A 7,265-nucleotide genomic window follows, 5' to 3' on the forward strand; every position below is an offset into this window, starting at 1 on the left:
TAATTAATTTTTAGTTTTAATTGAATTTTCTGTTGATTATTGTTTTACATGCACTTGATTTGAGGTTCATAATCAGAAAAAAAATGTATTTATCTTGATGTAGGTTTTGAATAAAATAGATCTACCAGGTGCTAAACCTGATCGTATTGCACAGGAGATTGAAGAGGTTTGTGAAGGAATGCTTGTTTCTCATACTTAAATCTTGTCCTCAGTAAGTTTGTTACCTATAATGAACTTTCCAGATACTACTCTAATACAACCTTCTCTACCCTTTACCTATGATCTCTAATATTCTCCTTTTGCAGATTATTAGGCTAGACTGCAGTAATGCGATTCACTGTTCAGCAAAGGTTTGTTTGTTTGTGTCTGAACTGATTATTTGATCATAAAAAGTCATAATTATTTGTTGGGCATAGTAGGATGTCCCATGCTCTTTTCAATGAGAAATGTAGATCACTTAACCTCGTGTTGATCTGTTTATAGGAGGGTATTGGTATAACTGAAATTTTAAATGTTATTATAACAAGGATTCCTCCTCCAAAGGATACCTCAGAAAGCCCTATGAGAGCTCTTATATTTGATAGGTGACTCCATATTTGGAACATAATTACTTTTTGTTTTTTTTTTTCTTTATGTTTGTTAACTTTTTCTGATATTTTTGTTGTTTGTGTTTAACTTCTTTGTTTCCTTGCTATTAAGATATAAAATGTAACTATGTTACTAGGACTCGAGTATGATTATTCAATATGGGTTGTCTATAGTACCTTGAGTTGTACTTCCTCAGGTTTGTCTACCTTCTACTTACCCAATTTTGTAATGATTGTTCCGGAGTTCTCTTAATGAAAATCAGAATATGATATATTTGAAAATCAAAATATGATATATTTATTGGATACTTTGAGTAACAGAAATCGAGATCATGCTTGGCAAACTATTGTGACCAAGTAAGTAGTAACTTATGCTGATTTTGAATGCATTCAATTTATTATAGGTTGAAAAAATAATTTTCTATTTTTTACAATGTAGTGGGGTCAAGATATACAATGCATCAAGGGGTATTTCAAAAGGACCAAGTTTTAAATAATTGACAGTACGTATTGTGACTATGTATTTAGACATCAATTAATAATTCTTATTATTTGGATTGTGACTTCTTGCATGACATTTTCAATTTCATTAGGGTAATCTTAAACAAAATGGTGACGTTGAATGTGGATATTGTGTGATGCGATAAATGAAAGAGATAGTCTTGGATGAATATCCACAATTGGAGAGGAAGGTGAATATTTTTTTTATGAAATATTTTCTTTATAAAATATTAAGTCATTTTTCATTGATACTCAAACTTTTGTTAATGATTCAGTTTGCAGCATAAAAAAAACAAACAGTGTTACAATCAATCTCAGTATGATGAAGTCAGAAGTGAATGGAGTGAATTCGTTTATTTCTATGTGGGTGCCTAAGTGTAGGCTATGATACAAATTTTAGATTGTATTTAGAGATTTATGGATATAAAAGTTTTTGGGTTATGGTTAAACATTTCTTTTATGAATACACTTTTGGATTATATTTGATAGATATTTGTGATATATTTGTTCAATTTTAGTGATGAAAACTATTGTGTTATAGTAAAATATTATGATATACACTTTTATCAATTAAATTTGTATTGTAGTAAAATATAGTCAACTACTTCGATACTATAAATACAAATGATGAAGTAATACAACACATAAGACTTCGCCACGTGATTAAAATTGTTGAAGTCGTTCGTATGTATTACTGCGCTAACTTAAATTGTTGACGTGTAGTAAAATATGCTTTCCTACAGAAGTAATACAATAACAATTACTTCGATCAAGCTAAAATATGCAGAAGTAATATTAAATATTTACTACACCATAATATAAAAAATTGTGAAGTCGTAACTCCTTTAAACTTTGTCATACAATGTAACCTATGCAGTAATATATCATCAACTACTTCGGTATTTTTACTGGTCTTGATGAAGTAATAGCGCTTTTTTACTTCAAAAACGGTCTGATTTTGAACCGGTTTTGGACCGGTGATAGACTTCGGTAATCGTGTGCCGAAGTAAAAAATTAACCCTTTTACTTCACGTGCGTCTACTTCGGTAAATATGTACCTATTACTTCGGATAATATGCGAAGTCTATTGTCAATTTTCAGATAGACGTCTATCCAAAGTTTTATGATTTCTAGAATTTTGTAGAATTATTTTTATATTTCTAAAATTTGATTTGAAATCAAAATCAGAAATTCAGTTATGGTAATCGATTGGGTTAAACGATTACCACACCCCAATCGATTGGAGCGATTTTCGTGAGCACAAAAGCTCGCAGAATTGATCAAGTGATCAATTAAGAGATACTAATCGATTAGGACAATCAATTAACACGCAGTGATCGATTGAATCCCAACTTCAATCGATTAAGAGAGGTTGTAATCGATGGATAGTTGAAGCCAATTGATTAAGAATGTTGATTTTAGTTTAATTGATCTGATTTCAATATATTAAGCCACGTTTAGTCGAGTTAACCCTTCCTAACCTTAAAATATCTTGATAAGTATTTAAGGATAATTTTCTTGATGAAAATAAGAAATGATTAGTTAAAGGAGACTAATTTAGAATTTTGGAGGAAGTTTAGATTCAAAGTTGAAATTTTAACCTCACAACTTCAATTTTGGATTTCCTAAAGGTTCAAAAACTCTAAGTCATTGTTAGTACACTAATAGAAGTTTGGAGTATATTTTGAGGGGGGTCTTCCTTAAAGACATGATTTAAATTTTTATTAAGGTGACAATGGAAGATTGAGAATCTTCATTGTAATGGATATATACTCAAGGTTGAGCATTGGATACAATGAAAGGTACGAGACTTTCATTGCATTTTCTTTGACCAAATGGACTCTTAAGGTGAAGAGTTTTTGATGTGTGTCAAAGGAGGAGAAAATGTGGGGTTTAAGTTAAAAACTCATATTCATGCTTTGGCATGGGATGAATAATAGAGTTGAGCTAATATGAGTTAGCCTAACTTAAATATATTGTCAAACATCAAAAAATGGAAGATTATTGGTGCAATCACCCTCAGGTCAAGGTTGACCAGTTTGACTAAGCTCAAGTGGATTCGAATTTGAGTTTCGATGTTTGGACAATATGTGGGATAATATGTGAGGAGAAGTCAAGTAGGTCATGGAGGACCGGATACTTGATTAGGAAAGTCTTAAATGGAGGTTAGACAAGGTAAAGCCCTAACTCGAGAGTTAGGCATGGGTAAAGTTCTAACTGGAGGTTAGACAAGGTAAAGTCCTAACTAGAAGTTAGGCAAGACAAATTCCTAACTATGGTTAGACAAAGGAAAGTCCAAGTGGGTCAAGAAGGACCGCATGTTGACAAAGAAAAGTCCTAACTATGGTTACGCAAGAAAAGTTCAAGTGGATTAAGGAGGACCACACATTGGTAAAGGAAAGTCCTAACTGTAGTTAAGTAAAGGAAAGTCCAAGTGGGTCACAAGAAGGACCGCATGTTGATAAAGGGAAGTCCTAACTGTGGTTAAGTAAAGAAAAATCCAAGTAGGTCAAGGAGGATCGCACATTGGTAAGAGAAAAATCCTAATTATGGTTAGACAAAAGAAAAATCCAAGTGGATTAAAGAGGATTACACTCAATGATCAAAAGTCTAACGAGAAGTTGTCAAAGTCTAAGTTAGTCAAAGGTTGATCAAACACTTGATGGATAACTCTCAACAAGTCATGGTTGACTGGATGTTGAGTAAGAAAACTCTTGACTTGATTTAAGGAAGTTAGAGTTGGGCAATAGATCGGTGCAATCGTTTGACCCTAAACTAATCCATTAGAAGGTTCTTGTGAGAATACAGAAAGGGCTCAGATTGATTGGTCAATTGATTAGGTCGAGCCTAATCAATTAGGCTAATCGATTAGGGTAGATTTCTAATTGATTGGGAGCTTCATGAAGAGAAATCCCAAAAACAATGGCTGAATTGATTGCCCCAATCAATTCATCCACTACTAATTGATCAGGACAATTGATTAGGAAGTGTTTCGTTGCGAGAACGAAAAATCGATTGAGACAATCAATTAAGAAGTCTTAATCGATTAAGGCCTTTTTACGAGCGAACAGAGAGTTGTGGAATCGATTGGGTAATCAATTAAAACCTTGTGAATCAATTGGGATGACTCACCAATAGATTAGGGTTCGAAAAAAGAGTCATTATGCATGTGTTTGAATGGTTGGATGACGTGACAATTAATTAAGGAAAAGTTGAATCGATTGGGTGGAGTTAAAGAACCCTAGGAAAGGGTTTTCGTGAAGCTTTGAAGGTTCAACTCTCTCATATCTCTCCCGCATACTCTCTGTCAGTTCTTGAGCTCTTGGAAGATAAGTGTTGCTGCACTTTTCAATGATCAAGAAATATCTACAAGTTACAAGAGATTAAGTAAGGTGTTTATTGAATTATGTATTCATTTCCTTATTGTACTTTCTTATTGTAAGATTGTATGAGGTTTCTCCATCTCTGAATTATTTATGAGAAGGAGTATTCTGTATAGTGGAGTATGTATACTGTGTGGATCCTTAGATTAGTCACCTCAAGGAGGTGGATATCATATAAAATCCAGGTGTTAGAATTGCTTAGAGTTTTTCTATTGTAAATCATCATTAATGAAGCGATTAGAGCTAATCACCCTCATCTAGCGCCCAGAGTATCCTAACACCATTATGCCTCAAAGATTGTTCGAAATTTTTTATAAGATCTCAATAAATTATCATCAACAACATATCTTAACCTCTCCAAATTAAATAAAAACCTTTAAGTTTCTTCATACTTTTAAAATTGTTCAAATCAAGTTTGTAGTGAAGAAATAAATTGACTCATTAAAAAGAGCAGATGATTAACTTTGAAATATTCTTCAGTTGTGTTATCTCACTACAATCACATTCATCAAATGCCACATTTCTTTGAATAATATATTTTTCTTAGGTTTAGCATCCATCATTTCCTTATCAAATTCAGATTCTCTATAATATTCAAAAGTCAAGATAAGCCTTTTTAACTATTTAATAGCAACATCGATATGTTGGAGAAGTTTACTCACAATGTTGATTACATATAACAACTTATATCAAATTACTATGACAAATAAGAATTCAAAATTCTCAAGTTTATACATTGCTAAGGACTTAGCTTCCCTCTTTGTTTTAGGATCCTCACTCATGTATGTTTGCCAAATCAATCAAACTATCTCTGATTTTTAATGTTCTTTTTTATAGGTTTCACACTTTCGATATAACTTTCCCAATGTGTCTATGATAGTGGCTTAGCGTAGATGTTGGACCTTACACATGATTGTTGAAAATTTTCCATTGCTTGGAGGAGAATAATATATAAAGATGTTGTATTACTCCAAACAATGACATAACTTTGGGACAATAATTTGTCATATCATATAATGTCAAGTTAAGGCTATGACATCCACATGAAGTATAAAAGTTCTAAGATTTATTTCAAGTAATCTCCTCTATATATCATGCTTTCCTTTCATATTTGAACCATTGACATACCCTTGACCTCTTATATCATTAATATCAAGCTTAAGATTTCTTTTTTAGTTTGATAAAAAGTCTATGTCTTAATGTATCATCTACCCTAAAAGTGCTATCAATATTATTCTACCACTATAGAATTTGTTTAATCATTCACACAATATATTATAAAAAGACATTTATTCTTCACACCTTGCATTTGGAGTACAATTTAATATAATTGAATAATATTTTACATTTAAAACTTTTATAGACCAATTTTAACCATCAATTCTAATTCCTTTTCAACTAAGAAGTCCCTCGTCTTTTGACCAATTTTATATTAATTTCATGAATCATGAATATTCAAGAGAAATAAATCATCTATGTTTTTATTTTCATATTAAAAAACTTTCATAATATTAACATTATCTTCATCATTAAATTCATTTGCAATAAGAGATTGACTTACTTCTTTACTGTCATTCTCCTTCGCAGATTGATGAAGTTCTGGATCCACCTTCATAAAATTATTAGTTATTTCTTCTATCAATATTTTATTATCGCTTGCAAAATATTTATCAATATCACTTACCTAGCTTTGAATTAATATTTTTTCTTTGTTTTTTTCTCTTTTGAGAGTTGACAAATATTTAGGAGTCATTGTTTAATGAGTACCTAACTTTGTAGAATCATCTTTTAGTCTTCCATATTCTTAAGTCAATTAAGCAACAATGAAGTAATCTCGATTACACCCGATTTATGAATTTGTACCGTGAAAAAAACTAATATATATTATTAAATTAATTAACTAAACAATAAAAAAAAAGATACCAAAAATTAAAAGACACAGGTTACCTCATTAACCAATTGAAGTAGATTAAAAAGTCGCTAAACTCTATTAGAGCCTTTTTTTTTCACTCTTTTCTCATAGATCCGGAGAAAATAACAATTAATATGACTTTTATAAGTATTCATTTTCGAAGGAAAACGTGAAATTCTTTTTCCATTCCGAAGGGATGATGAGATTGAATCTAGCAAAAAGAAGAATATTTAATATAAATAACTTATTTCTTAGTTTTCAAATCCTTCAGTCACTATGAGCGCCATCTCAATCAGTACAATGAGATATGCCTATTTATATATCTTTTTACTTGATACGGGTAATTAAGTAACTTAAAATTTAAAAGAAAATCAAATTTAATTAATTAATAATATTTTTTTTTAATAATTTAGATAACGAGACTAATACTGAAGGTCATTGTCTCAATCTTATAAAAGTTTCTTATCAGTTCTCAAGAATAAATCACATAAATGCAATATCAAGTCATCAACAATCGATCCCCGTGGTCTTTACTATTCTTGTAAAATTATCTAATGTTGAATCAATACTCTACTTATGAAGATAAATTCATGCACTTTTCCGCCCATGGATACTTCAGCCCATCGCCGCACAATTCAAATTTTCCATTAAATTTAGCATCAAATATATCTAAATAGAAAATCGAATCGTGACACTTTGAGAATTCCCGTCTAAATAGAAAATCGAATCGTGACTCTGAGAATTCCAGTTATACTTTAACCGTTGCACCATGCCTATAAAATAGTCTACCCTTAATTTTTTAATTAACACCAGTTATCTAGTTCATTAGGCAGACTAATCCTGAAAATCATCAATAAATTTTTATCATCAGATTAAACATAA

General features: G+C 31.0%; 1 long non-coding RNA gene across 1 annotated transcript; it reads left to right on the top strand.

Moving 5' to 3' along the window:
* The first annotated feature begins 307 nt into the window (after positions 1 to 307).
* Positions 308 to 1,057, top strand: LOC122000370. Its single transcript, XR_006117109.1, has 4 exons — positions 308 to 350; positions 484 to 584; positions 909 to 944; positions 1,027 to 1,057. It is a non-coding gene; the product is annotated as an uncharacterized LOC122000370 (long non-coding RNA).
* The last annotated feature ends 6,208 nt before the right edge of the window (positions 1,058 to 7,265 follow it).

The sequence above is a fragment of the Zingiber officinale genome, chromosome 7A (genome assembly GCF_018446385.1).
Source record: "Zingiber officinale cultivar Zhangliang chromosome 7A, Zo_v1.1, whole genome shotgun sequence".
NCBI classification, from domain to species: Eukaryota; Viridiplantae; Streptophyta; class Magnoliopsida; order Zingiberales; family Zingiberaceae; genus Zingiber; species Zingiber officinale.